The 14,513-nt window shown below is 49.6% G+C and overlaps 2 protein-coding genes across 4 annotated transcripts in view; one reads left to right on the forward strand and one right to left on the reverse strand.

The window, feature by feature from the left end:
- The first annotated feature begins 243 nt into the window (after positions 1–243).
- The window catches only part of LOC139230080 (cytidine deaminase-like), a 148,368-nt gene continuing 134,098 nt past the window's right edge, over positions 244–14,513 (forward strand). For 2 of the 3 annotated variants that reach the window (XR_011587894.1, XR_011587893.1), the window contains exons 1-2: positions 244–515; positions 3,011–3,102. The gene's annotated coding sequence lies outside the window, so the exon portion shown is untranslated. Of the gene's footprint in view, positions 516–3,010; positions 3,361–14,513 lie in introns of those variants that run through there. The other variant, XR_011587892.1, reaches the window with a different exon arrangement.
- Positions 8,317–14,513, reverse strand: part of LOC139230079 (uncharacterized) — a 143,340-nt gene continuing 137,143 nt past the window's right edge. The window contains exon 10 of the transcript XR_011587891.1: positions 8,317–8,453. The gene's annotated coding sequence lies outside the window, so the exon portion shown is untranslated. The remainder of the gene's footprint in view (positions 8,454–14,513) is intronic.

The following is a 14,513-nucleotide window of genomic DNA, read 5'->3' on the forward strand; positions in this document are numbered from 1 at the left end:
TGGTTGAGCTCAAGGCTCGAGCGGCCGGAGAGCGGGAAGAAGCGGAGCTGTGATTGGAGGAGGGGCGGTGCTTGGGGATCCGCGCCGACCCCGCGAGCCCGGGCTCTGGGTCTGAGCCCCGCCCCCTGCCCCGCGCCGCCCCCCGCGCTCCCCACGCCCCGCCCCGCCCCCTGCCCCGCGCCGCCCCCCGCGCTCCCCACGCCCCGCCCCCTGCCCCGCGCCGCCCCCCGCGCTCCCCACGCCCCGCCCCCCGGGGTATTGTCCGGTGAGTCGCTTCTGTTCCCACAGATGTCCCGGAGCGCATTGGAGCTGCCAGGAACGGAGAGAGGATTGGCCCTTTTATATATCCGTGATCGAGACTTGAATATAGGGGGATGATTAAGCAGTTTGCAGATGATAATAAAATCGCTGTGGTCGATAATGAAGAAGAAAGCTGCACACTGCAGGAAGATATCGATCAACTGGTCAGGTGGGCAGAACAGTGGCAAATGGAATTTAATCCGGAGAAGTGTGAGGTAAGGAGGGATAACAAGGAAAGGGAATACACATTAAATGGTAGGACACTGAGAAATGTAGAGGAACAGAGGGACCTGGGAGTGCAGGCCCACAGATCCCTGAGGGTAGCAGGCCAGGTAGATAAGGTGGTTAAGAAGGCATACGGAATGCTTGCCTTTATTAGTCGAGGCATAGAATACAAGAGCAGGGAGGTTATGCTTGAACTGTATAAATTACGAGGCTGTTGCCGGGAGTGGAGAATGTTAGCGATGAGGAAAGATTGGATAGGCTGGGGTTTATTTTCTTTGGAACAGAGGAGGCTGAGGGGAGACCTTATCTGGGCCTCTCATAATTTTATACATCAATAGAGTGGATAGGAAGGACCTGCTTCCCTTAGCAGAGAGGTCAACAACCAGGGGCCATAGATTTAAAGTAATTGGGGTGAGGTTTAGAGGGGATTTGAGGGGAAATGTCTTCACCCAGAGGGTGGTGGGGGTCTGGAACTCACTGCCTGAAAGGGTGGTAGAGGCAGAAACCCTCACCACATTTAAAAAGTACCTGGATGTGCTCCTGAAGTGCCGTAACCTACAGGGCTACGGACCCAGGGCTGGAAAGTGAGATTAGGCCGGATAGCTTTTTGTTGGCTGGTGCGGACACGATGGGCCGAATGGCCTCCTTCTGTGCCGTAAATTTCTGTGATTGTATGACCCGGAGTGAGAGGGGATTGATCCACAACAGATCCTGCTTCAAGCAACTTTGTCAAATACATTTTCTGCATCTCTTTGTAAAAGGCATGAACACATACACGGTGTGACAAAAAGTTTATTAATGATTTGACTTAAACAGTCAGTAAGTATACAGGCAGGATTTAATTGTCAAATGGAGTTCTGGAAGTGGTTCCAAGGATTAAATAAAGAGCAGTTGGTACAAATTCCAAAAATACGGAAACAAATGGTATCATTTCATTAATATGCCCAGAAAAAAATATCCATTGCTGACACAACTCCATCTGCACATACCCCAGCCAACACACGTCCCTACCCCAGCAGGCTCCCTCTACCCCAGCAGGCTCCCTCTACCCCAGCAGGCTCACTCTAACCCAGCAGGCTCACTCTAACCCAGCAGGCTCCCTCTAACCCAGCAGGCTCCCTCTACCCCAGCAGGCTCCCTCTACCCCAGCAGGCTCACTCTACCCCAGCAGGCTCCCTCTAACCCAGCAGGCTCCCTCTACCCCAGCAGGCTCCCTCTACCCCAGCAGGCTCACTCTACCCCAGCAGGCTCCCTCTATCCCAGCAGGCTCCCTCTACCCCAGCAGGCTCCCTCTACCCCAGCCAACACGCGTCCCTACCCCAGCAGGCTCCCTCTAACCCAGCAGGCTCCCTCTAACCCAGCAGGCTCCCTCTACCCCAGCAGGCTCCCTCTACCCCAGCCAACACGCGTCCCTACCCCAGCAGGCTCCCTCTACCCCAGCAGGCTCCCTCTACCCCAGCAGGCTCCCTCTACCCCAGCAGGCTCCCTCTATCCCTGCAGGCCCCCATCCCAGCCGCTGCCACGTGTGGTTAGTAGCTGTTTACAGGGTGACACTGGCATGGGCTGGGAGTCTTCATTGTGTTGGCCAGAGAGTGGTTCGTGCCATTGCAGGGAACCTTGTGAGGAAAATAAATAAAATAAACCACTTAAATTACTACAAAAGAAATGCTTTCAGTGATATCTCGTAACTATGAGCACGTTACTGTGGAGCAAGTTCAGTCAAAAATAGAGATTAATAGATACCTGTACCTGCGAATTAAGCTGATTGAATAACTGGGTCCAGCTAATCTCAAGCTATGGCTACTGAGTACATAATCTTTGTATGTGACTTGCGTTGTGTGGGGAAGGAAGGTTGTTTCATTGGGTTTTGTATCAGTGTGTATGGTAAGGCTGCCTCCAGACCCACACTCAACTCGAGGTGGTGAGGCCTTGGATCCCTGGACATTGTGTTCTGGCTTTGCCCTCAGCCTGCCCTACAGGCCAGTGATCCATTTTGCATTCTGGTGACAGAACAGATCATCTCCCTTCTCCCTCCCCACCCACCAACATAGGGAGATCTGAAATCAGGAACACAACATCACAGCAGCTGCACTGTGCGATTTTGCGGATGCTCTGGCTTTGTGTTGCTGTCAGTGGCCCCAATCTGTGCAAAGTAAGAGGGGCCTCAAAAACGCTGATCAACCATTTCTATAAATGGGGTATTAAAACAAACCAGTTTCAACATTTCATTTTAAGTAAACAATCTTGTATTTATATAAATAAGACCATATTGCGCTAAGATTAATAACGTTTTAAATAAATAAATAATTATTATTGCTGAATTCCTGAGCTGTGGTGATCTTCTCAACATTCAACCATTGTCAATGGGTCTGATGAATCGGGATTGACCTGTCCAGATTGCAAACATTTGCTGAGTATCTTCACAGGTGAACTGTTGTGTTTTTCTGTGTTCCCATGGTCATTATGTCTGCCTTTGAATTTGCAGTTCTCTGTCAACTGAAACTGAAATACAAACATCAATTCAGAGAGTTCGGAAGATATCAAAGTTTGTCTGACAACAGCAAGCTGGAACTCCAGGCAAGTTGTGCAATGGAACACAATGCTCAAGTTCAAGCTGTTTGTTTTTCTGTACCTTTTTAAAACCCTGCTGACTAAATCAATCCATCCTCAATCAAGTACAATACAAGAAAAATACAACTCAGCACAACCTCCTCTACATTAAACCGACAATGTATCTCAACCCCTATCTCAGCAGAATATGACTGATAAATGTGCATTCTGTAATGATTCTGAAATGTGACTATTCTTTCTGCACAAATAACAGTCTAAAACAAAGCTTTTGGCTCAATGTTCTTATTAGACTGGTTTTAGAAACATCAGATATAGGGTTTGCAACTCTTGCATTGGGTACTGTGGAAGTGGAACTCCTCACCGCTTTGTGTTATTTTTCTCAGGATTCCATGGCTCTTCCGCTATAGTTATGGCGGATAACCAGCAGAACCCTATGGAAATTCAGCCGCCTTACTTTTAATTTGGTAACAACAACTTGTAATTATATAATGCCTTTAACTTCCAAAGGCACTTTATAGGAGCATATTCAGACAAAAATTGACACTGAGCCAAAGGAGGAGACATAAGGTCAAGTGACCAAAAGCATGGTCAGAGGTAGGTTTTAAGGATGATCTTAAATTAAGAGAGAAGTGGAGAGGTTTAGGGAGGAACGTTAGAGTGTAGGACCGAGACTGCTGAAGACATGGCCACCAATGGTGGAGCAAAGGAAGTTGGTGCTACACAAGTGGCTGGAATTGGAGTAATGCAGAGATCTTGGAGGTTTGTCGGGCTTGAGGTGATTGGAGGTGAGGAGGGGCAAAGTCCTGCAGCGTATTTTAAATTCAAGGCCAATGTAGTTCAGCGAGCTGTGGTGATGGGTGAACGGGATTTGGTGCGAGTTAGTATACTGACAGCACAGTTTTGGATGCGCTTAAGTTTGAAGAGAGCATTGGAATAGTCGAGTCTGGGGATAACGAAAGCATGGATGAGGAGTTCAGCAGCAGTTGGCTGAGGTACAGGCAAAGAGCGTCAATATTATGTCTGGTGATGAAGAAGATATGAGTCAGATGCTCAGCTCTGATAAGATGTCAAATAAGACGCTGAGGTTGCGAACAGACTGGTTTAGCCTAAGACAGTGGCCAGGGAGAGGGATGAGTCGGCTAGGGAACGGAGTTTGTGGTGGGGTCCAAAGACAATAAATAGGATGGGCCAAGGATAGATCCCAGGGGGACTTCAGAGGTTGACCGTATGAATGGCTTTTCATTGGAAAATGTTCATATGATTCGGCCAGGCATAATGAACAGGGAACTGCTAGAATCTTCACTTTATATAAAAAGGGTCAAGTGTTGATGCTGTTAATGTAGTTCATGTACTGTTACTCACTGTGCTATATAGAGTATTGTTCGGATGCACGCACAAATACCGATCACTCTGTCTTCCTTTAATCAGAATCCCAGTCTTGGTGAATTCAATATCCATCAGAGCTGCAAATGACATGCAGTGTTAGTGAAAGATTCCATTATACTGACTTCATAGTCTAAAACTGGATAGGGGACGGATGAATGGAGAAGAGGGGGAATGGGGGAGGGGAGAGGGAATGGGGGAGAAGAGGGGGAATGGGGGAGGGGAGAGGGAATGGGGGAGGGGAGAGGGAATGGGGGAGGAGAGGAGGAATGGGGGAGGGGAGAGGGAATGGGGGAGGAGAGGAGGAATGGGGGAGGGGAGAGGGAATGGGGTGGGGGGGAGAGGGAATGGGGGTGAGAGGGAATCGGGGGGGGAGGGGGAGAGGGCATCGGGGGGAGGGGAGAGAGGGAATCGGGGGGAGGAGAAGAGAGGGAATCGGGGGGAGGAGAAGAGAGGGAATCGGGGGGAGGAGAAGAGAGGGAATCGGGGGGAGGAGAAGAGAGGGAATCGGGGGGGGAGGAGAGAGGGAATCGGGGGGGGGGGAGGAGAGAGGGAATCGGGGGGAGGAGAAGAGAGGGAATCGGGGGGAGGAGAGGAGAGGGAATCGGGGGGAGGAGAGGAGAGGGAATCGGGGGGGGAGGGGGAAAGGGAATCGGGGGGAGGAGAGGGAATCGGGGGGAGGAGAAGAGAGGGAATCGGGGGGGGGGGAGAGGGAATCGGGGGGAGGAGAAGAGAGGGAATCGGGGGGAGGAGAAGAGAGGGAATCGGGGGGAGGAGAAGAGAGGGAATCGGGGGGGGGGGAGAGGGAATCGGGGGGATAGGAGAGGGAATCGGGGGGAGGAGAAGAAAGGGAATCGGGGGGGAGAGGAGAGAGGGAATCGGGGGGGAGGGGGAGAGGGCATCGGGGGGGGGGGAAAGGGAATCGGGGGGAAAGGAGAGAGGGAATGGGGAGGAGAGAGGGAATCATGGGGGGGAGAGGGAATCGGGGGGGGGGAGAGAGGGAATCGGAGGAATATACATTAAATCATTAATGTATATTGTAAATAGCTGGGGTCCCAGCACTGAACCCTGTGGCACCCCACTAGTCACTGCCTGCTACCCATTTATTTTGACTCTCTGCTTCCTGTCTGCCAACCAGTTCTCGATCCACATCAATACATTATCCCCAATACCACTATAGCTCTCCCACTCTTTTTCCTGCCTTCCTGTGCAGCAGAGCCACCAATGGTGCCATGAACTTGGCTGCCGCTGCCTTCCCCTGATGATCCATCTCCCCCAACAGTATCCAAAGTGGTATATCTGTTTTGGAGGGAGATGACCGCAGGGGACCCCTGCACTACCTTCCTACTCCTGCTATGCCTGATGGTCAACTATTCCCTATGTGCCTTTGTAACCTTTACCTGCGGTGTGACTAACTCATTAAACGTGCTATTCACGACATCCTCAGCATCGCGGATGCTCCAGAGTGAATCCATGCGCAGTTCCAGTGCCGCAATGCGGTCTGATAGGAGCTACAGCTGGATACACCTCCCGCACATATAGTAGTCAGGGACACTGGGAGCGTCCCTGACTTCCCACATAGCACAGGAGGAGCATAACATGGGTCTGGGCTCTCCTGCCATGACTTAACCCTTAAATCCTTTAAATTAACTTAATTTGGCAATAGGGAGAGAGGGAAATGGGAGGAGAGAGGGAATGTGGCGGGGGGGGGGGGCGGGGAGAGAAAGAGAGTGCGAAGGGGGGGAGAGGGGGAGAGAGCGAAGGGGGAAGAGAGGGAATGGGGGCAGGGGTAGAGAGGGAATGGGGGGTGGGGTGAGAGGGAATGGGGGTAGGGGGAGAGAGGGAATGGGGGTAGGGGGAGAGAGGGAATGGGGGTAGGGGGAGAGAGGGAATGGGGGGGGAGAGGGAATGGGGGCGGGAGAGGGAATGGGGGCGGGAGAGGGAATGGGGAAGAGGGAATGGGGGGGAGAGGGAATGGGGGAGGAGGGGGAGTGGGAATGGAGGGGAGAGGGAATGGGGGAGAGGGAATGGGGGAGAGGGAATGGGGGGGGAGAGGGAATGGGGGGAGAGGGAATGGGGGGGAGAGGGAGAGGGAATGGGGGAGAGAGGGAATGGGGGGAAGGAATGAGGGGGGAAGGAATGGGGGGAGAGATTGAATCGGGGGGTGAGGGAATCGGGGGGAGAGGGAATCGGGGGGGGAAGGAATGGGGGGGGGAGAGGGAATGGGGGGAAGGAAATGAAGTGCTTTGGGATGCCCGGAGGATGTAAAAGGTGCTATATAAATTTCTTGAGACTGTACAGCTGCCTCCTGCGATGTGATGTTATTTCAGCCGAGTTCCTGAACTGGGCTGTTCGAGGAATAGAGGCTCACTGAGAACTCCTTCACACTGTGTCTGTGCCCCATAAAACAATTATTTTATTTTCTATTTTTATAGGTAAAGTCTTGGCAAGTTCCCCGATTTTGTAATTCTATCCCTTCTTTCCCATTGCCCTAATACATCTGCAATAGAGAAGGTGGAAACATGCTATACTGCCAGACTATCACCAATACAAGACTTGCATTTCTATAGCGCCCAAGATTTCCCAAAGTGTTTTACAGCCAATGAAATACTTTTGGAGTGTAGTCACTGTTGGAATGAAATACACACAGCACCCAATTTGCACACAGCAAGCTCCCACAAACAGCAATGTGATAATGGCGAGATAATCTGTTTTTAGTGACGTTGATTGATAATAAATCTTGGCTAGGACACTGAGGATATCTCCCCTGATCTTCTTCAAAATAATACCATGAGATCTTTTACATCCCAGGTCAGGACCACAGTTTAACATCTCATCCCTCAGTGCTGCACTAAAGTGTCAGCCTAGATTTTGTGCTCAAGTCTCTGGAGTGGGACTTGAACCCACAACTTCTGCCTCAGAGGTGAGAGTGCTTCCATTGAGCCACTGCTAACAGCTGCGAATATTGCCAGTAGGCAACCATGTGGAAGCATCAGAGACTGTACAGATATCCCCCTGAATTTCCTCAAGCCGATGTTCAGCTCCCTTTAAATACTTTGTGACATGCTAACACCCAATGCCACCAGCGATACTACTTCATTAGACATTGTTAGCTCATGTAATGATCACGCTCCCTCAGTAGAAATGTACAATATGAAACAGCAAAAGAAAGGCAACTCCACCAATGCAGGCTGTGCCTATAGCCTCCCCCTTTCCCAGGTGAATAGGCTCGCTATCTGCATCTGTCATTCCAGCCGCCCCAAAGACAGGTGTAGAAAAACAACTGGGTTTGTCTAGTCACTAATGTTCCTTTCCGGTTTCTCTCCTGCTCTTCTAAAGCCATTGGCTCTTGCTGGATGCCCTGCAGTACTCCAGCTGCCCATTCTCCAAATGTAAGCCTGGATAGTGAATATCAGAAGACTATTTGACTGTGGAGAGAATCACAGGGAAACTCGATGAATGCAGTTCTCTGCAGGAGTTACTGGACAGTGATCAGGAGCAGGAATCCTGGCTGATTTATGCTCTGCAGGCATGTGAGTCTCACTATAGCACTCTGAAATCTTACCTCAGATTTTCCTGGTTCATGTAGCTCAGAACCACAGTAAGAGAAACGTTCAGCAACCCAGTCACCGGGAAAAGTATAAACTCTCAATAAACAATCAAAGCTTTACAAAAGAGTTCAAATGATTTCCTTACTGTAATCATTCTTGTGCTGTAACTTGTCGACATTCCCATCATCATTGATCTGTATGTACCGGATAGGCTGCTGATTGGATGGTGGTAGGTTATGCCCATGTCCATGATTCAGGATAAGGTGCTGATTGGATGGTGGTGGGCCATGTCTTTGGCCGTGATTTTCCTGGTGGGACTGTCCAACTGGCTTTAACTCGATTAGGCCTATCGTGAACATTGCCAGAATTAAGATGACACATGGTGCAGATACTGAGTGAGACATGGCGTAAATGTGCACTTGGCTGTTTTAAAAACAAAAACAATTTGTTAATAATGTTGGGATTTAAATTGTCTCAAATCAGTTCTACAAACTGCTCCTACAAACTTACAAACAGAATTATTACACCCAAAAAACAATTTAAATTTAAAATACCGGGTCAGATTTAACTTGGGGTGGCTGTTGGCAAGCTTCTAGTCAAGTGTTGAGGAAGGGGTTTCAGGGGTTGGTCTTGCGAGAGGTGTGTCTGGGGTGGGGAAGTCATGACTTTCCCTATGGCGCCTGGATGAGCACTTCTGCTCTTCCTCCTCCTCCACAAAGGAAAGTTTGAGACTTACCAGCTGTAGACCTGCTCCTGCCTAGCGGGACGTCTCCATTCAGGCCCCAGTTAAACCTGCTCCAGGGTCCTATCTATGCAATAAGATCCTGATTTGCATGAATTTATGAAGCTCCCAGCTGCTTTATGGCAGGCCACTCATCTATCTGCAGAACACTGCAGGTTAACAATGCAGGCCGTTAAGTAACCTGCTTCTTTTTAACCAGTGATCGGGTAGAGTTCAAATAAACTTTAGCATTTAGATAGAATAAGTATAAAAATTTCAAGCAATGCAGAGAGAAAATAGTCTCAATATATACTGTGTCATACACATCAACACAGATAGACTGGCTTGGAGCTCAAATCAGAGGCTGACACCAAACTGAAAACAGACTGGCAGAGAACTCGACTCGGAGACTGACCAGGAGCTCGACTCAGAATATTCTGTCAGCTAAAGCCACCTCTTCTCCTTTCCAGTCAGTCAGCTTGTATCTGGTGCTTTATATTACACCCTGATTTCAACCCCTCCCCCTCAACAAAAATGACAAAATGTTGTTATCTTTCTGTTATCAAATCCATCCGTTTCTGCATCACCATAATATAAGGTCATTTTACATGTGAGAACAAACAATGTGCAATTAAAATGTTTAGAGATTAGACCAATTCAAATCAGCGTAAGGGAAATAAAAGATTAAAAGATAACAGGGAATAATGGAGTGGGATAATTCTAGATGAACTTGAATTTAAAGCAGGTTATAAGGGATATTAAAAATGAATACTTAGAATCATAGAATGGTTACAGCACGGGAGAAGGCACGGCCCGTGCCAGCTCTCTGCAAGAGCACCTCAGCCAGTCGCACTCCCCGCCCTTTCCCTGTAACTCTGCACATTTTTTTGTTCAGCTACCCACTCCCTTTTGAAAACAGTAATTGAGTCTGCCTTCACCACCCTTTCAGGGAGTACATTCCAGATCCTAACCACTCGTTGTGTAAAAAAAATGTTTTCTTATACTGCCTTTGGTTCTTTTGCCAACCACCTTAAATCTGTGTCCTCTGGTTCCTGACCCTTCCACCAATGGGAACAGTTTCTCTCGATCTACTCTGTCCAGACCCCTCATGATATTAAACACCTCGATCAAATCTCCTCTCAACCTTCTCAGCTCCAAGGAGAACAACCCCAGCTTCTCCAGTCTATCCCCGTCACTGAAGTCCCTCATCCCTGGAACCATTCTCGTAAATCTCTCTGCTCCCTCTCCAAGGCCTTCACATCCTCCCTAAAGTGCGGTGCTCAGAATTGGACTCCAATTGAGGCCAAACCCGTGTTTTATACAGGTTCCACACTTTTGTACTCTGTGCCTTTATTCATGAAGCCCCGGATCCCATAAGCTTTTTAACGGCTTTCTCAACCTACCCTGCAACCTTCAATGATTTGTGCACATATACCCCCAGGTCTCTCTGTTCATGCACCCCCTTTAGGATTGTACCTGTTAGTTTATATTTCCTCTCCTCATTCTTTCTACCAAAATGTATCACTTTGCACTTTTCTGCGTTAAATTCCATCTGCCACGTGTCCGCCCATTCCAACAGCCTTTCTATGTCCTCTTGAAGTCGATCACTCTCCTCCTCACTTCCAAGTCTTGTGTCCTCTGCAAATGTTGAAATTGTGGCCTGTACACCCACATTCAAGTCATTAATATATATCAAGAAAAGCAGTTGTCCCAGTACTGACCCTGGGGAACACCACTGTACACCTCCCTCTGGTCCGAGAAACAACCGTTCACCCCTACTCTCTGTTTCCTGTCACTGAGACAATTCCTTCTCCATGTCCCTTTTATTCCATGGGCTTCAACTTTGCTGGCAACCTATTATGTGGCACTTTGTCGAAAGCCTTTTGGAAATCCATGTACACCACGTCATCTGCATTGCCCTCATCAACCCTGTCTGTTACCTCGTAAAAAACTCCATCAAGTTGGATAAACACGATTTACCTTTAACAAATCCGGGCTGGCTTTCCTTAATTAATCCACACTTGTCCAGCTGACTGTTAGTGTTGTCCCTGATTATTGTTTCTAAAAGCTTCCCCATTACCGAGGTTAAACTGACCGGCCTGCAGCTGCTGGGTTTATCTTTACACCCTTTTTTGAACAATGTGTAACATTTGCAATTCTCCAGTCTTCTAGCACCCCCCCTGTTTCTGAGGAGGATTGGAAGATTATGGCTAGTACCTCCACAATTTCTTCCTCCTGTTTCCTCAGTGTCCGAGGATGTATCCCATCCGGCCCTGGTGCCTTATCTACTTTAAGTACAGCCAGCCTTTCTAGTACCTCGTCTTTATCAATTCTTATCCCATCCAGTATCTCCTCTTCCCCCTCCTTTACTATGTCTATGGCACCATGGAGAAGTCAGAGGCAAAGTACTCGTGTAGTACCTCAGTCTTACCCTCTGCCTCCATGTGTAGCTCTCCGCTCGTGTAGTACCTCAGTCTTACCCTCTGCCTCCATGTGCAGCTCTCAGCTCGTGTAGTATCTCAGTCTTACCCTCTGCCTCCATGTGTAACTCTCAGCTCGTGTAGTACCTCAGTCTTACCCTCTGCCTCCATGCGTAGCTCTCAGCTCGTGTAGTACCTCAGTCTTACCCTCTGCCTCCATGTGTAACTCTCAGCTCGTGTAGTATCTCAGTCACACCCTCTGCCTCCATGTGTAACTCTCAGCTCGTGTAGTATCTCAGTCACACCCGCTGCCTCCATGTGTAGCTCTCAGCTCGTGTAGTATCTCAGTCACAACCTCTGCCTCCATGTGTAGCTCTCAGCTCGTGTAGTACCTCAGTCTTACCCTCTGCCTCCATGTGTAACTCTCAGCTCTTGTAGTATCTCAGTCTTACCCTCTGCCTCCATGTGCAGCTCTCAGCTCGTGTAGTATCTCAGTCTTACCCTCTGCCTCCATGTGTAGCTCTCAGCTCGTGTAGTATCTCAGTCATACCCTCTGCCTCCATGTGTAGCTCTCAGCTCGTGTAGTATCTCAGTCACACCCTCTGCCTCCATGTGTAACTCTCAGCTCGTGTAGTATCTCAGTCATACCCTCTGCCTCCATGTGTAGCTCTCAGCTCGTGTAGTATCTCAGTCATACCCTCTGCCTCCATGTGTAACTCTCAGCTCGTGTAGTACCTCAGTCACACCCTCTGCCTCCATGTGTAGCTCTCAGCTCGTGTAGTATCTCAGTCACACCCTCTGCCTCCATGTGTAGCTCTCAGCTCGTGTAGTATCTCAGTCACACCCTCTGCCTCCATGTGTAACTCTCAGCTCGTGTAGTACCTCAGTCACACCCTCTGCCTCCATGTGTAGCTCTCAGCTCGTGTAGTACCTCAGTCTTACCCTCTGCCTCCATGTGTAGCTCTCAGCTCGTGTAGTATCTCAGTCACACCCTCTGCCTCCATGTGTAGCTCTCAGCTCGTGTAGTACCTCAGTCACACCCTCTGCCTCCATGTGTAGCTCTCAGCTCGTGTAGTATCTCAGTCATACCCTCTGCCTCCATGTGTAACTCTCAGCTCGTGTAGTACCTCAGTCTTACCCTCTGCCTCCATGTGTAGCTCTCAGCTCGTGTAGTATCTCAGTCACACCCTCTGCCTCCATGTGTAGCTCTCAGCTCGTGTAGTATCTCAGTCTTACCCTCTGCCTCCATGTGTAACTCTCAGCTCGTGTAGTATCTCAGTCATACCCTCTGCCTCCATGTGTAACTCTCAGCTCGTGTAGTATCTCAGTCTTACCCTCTGCCTCCATGTGTAGCTCTCAGCTCGTGTAGTATCTCAGTCATACCCTCTGCCTCCATGTGTAACTCTCAGCTCGTGTAGTACCTCAGTCACACCCTCTGCCTCCATGTGTAGCTCTCAGCTCGTGTAGTATCTCAGTCACACCCTCTGCCTCCATGTGTAGCTCTCAGCTCGTGTAGTATCTCAGTCACACCCTCTGCCTCCATGTGTAACTCTCAGCTCGTGTAGTACCTCAGTCACACCCTCTGCCTCCATGTGTAGCTCTCAGCTCGTGTAGTACCTCAGTCTTACCCTCTGCCTCCATATGTAACTCTCAGCTCGTGTAGTATCTCAGTCTTACCCTCTGCCTCCATGTGTAGTATCTCAGTCACACCCTCTGCCTCCATGTGTAGCTGTCAGCTCGTGTAGTATCTCAGTCACACCCTCTGCCTCCATGTGTAGTATCTCAGTCACACCCTCTGCCTCCATGTGTAGCTCTCAGCTCGTGTAGCATCTCAGTCACACCCTCTGCCTCCATGTGTAGCTCTCAGCTCGTGTAGTATCTCAGTCTTACCCTCTGCCTCCATGTGTAGTATCTCAGTCACACCCTCTGCCTCCATGTGTAGCTCTCAGCTCGTGTAGTATCTCAGTCACACCCTCTGCCTCCATGTGTAACTCTCAGCTCGTGTAGTATCTCAGTCATACCCTCTGCCTCCATGTGTAGCTCTCAGCTCGTGTAGTATCTCAGTCTTACCCTCTGCCTCCATGTATAGCTCTCAGCTCGTGTAGTATCTCAGTCACACCCTCTGCCTCCATGTGTAGCTCTCAGCTCGTGTCGTATCTCAGTCTTACCCTCTGCCTCCATGTGTAGCTCTCAGCTCGTGTAGTATCTCAGTCTTACCCTCTGCCTCCATGTGTAACTCTCAGCTCGTGTAGTACCTCAGTCACACCCTCTGCCTCCATGTGTAGCTCTCAGCTCGTGTAGTATCTCAGTCATACCCTCTGCCTCCATGTGTAACTCTCAGCTCGTGTAGTACCTCAGTCACACCCTCTGCCTCCATGTGTAGCTCTCAGCTCGTGTAGTATCTCAGTCACACCCTCTGCCTCCATGTGTAGCTCTCAGCTCGTGTAGTATCTCAGTCACACCCTCTGCCTCCATGTGTAACTCTCAGCTCGTGTAGTACCTCAGTCACACCCTCTGCCTCCATGTGTAGCTCTCAGCTCGTGTAGTACCTCAGTCTTACCCTCTGCCTCCATGTGTAGCTCTCAGCTCGTGCAGTATCTCAGTCACACCCTCTGCCTCCATGTGTAGCTCTCAGCTCGTGTAGTACCTCAGTCACACCCTCTGCCTCCATGTGTAGCTCTCAGCTCGTGTAGTATCTCAGTCATACCCTCTGCCTCCATGTGTAACTCTCAGCTCGTGTAGTACCTCAGTCTTACCCTCTGCCTCCATGTGTAGCTCTCAGCTCGTGTAGTATCTCAGTCACACCCTCTGCCTCCATGTGTAGCTCTCAGCTCGTGTAGTATCTCAGTCTTACCCTCTGCCTCCATGTGTAACTCTCAGCTCGTGTAGTATCTCAGTCATACCCTCTGCCTCCATGTGTAACTCTCAGCTCGTGTAGTATCTCAGTCTTACCCTCTGCCTCCATGTGTAGCTCTCAGCTCGTGTAGTATCTCAGTCATACCCTCTGCCTCCATGTGTAACTCTCAGCTCGTGTAGTACCTCAGTCACACCCTCTGCCTCCATGTGTAGCTCTCAGCTCGTGTAGTATCTCAGTCACACCCTCTGCCTCCATGTGCAGCTCTCAGCTCGTGTAGTACCTCAGTCTTACCCTCTGCCTCCATATGTAACTCTCAGCTCGTGTAGTATCTCAGTCTTACCCTCTGCCTCCATGTGTAGTATCTCAGTCACACCCTCTGCCTCCATGTGTAGCTGTCAGCTCGTGTAGTATCTCAGTCTTACCCTCTGCCTCCATGTGTAGCTCTCAGCTCGTGTAGTATCTCAGTCACACCCTCTGCCTCCATG

This window comes from Pristiophorus japonicus, chromosome 19 (assembly GCF_044704955.1).
Source record: "Pristiophorus japonicus isolate sPriJap1 chromosome 19, sPriJap1.hap1, whole genome shotgun sequence".
In the NCBI taxonomy this organism is placed as follows: domain Eukaryota; kingdom Metazoa; phylum Chordata; class Chondrichthyes; family Pristiophoridae; genus Pristiophorus; species Pristiophorus japonicus.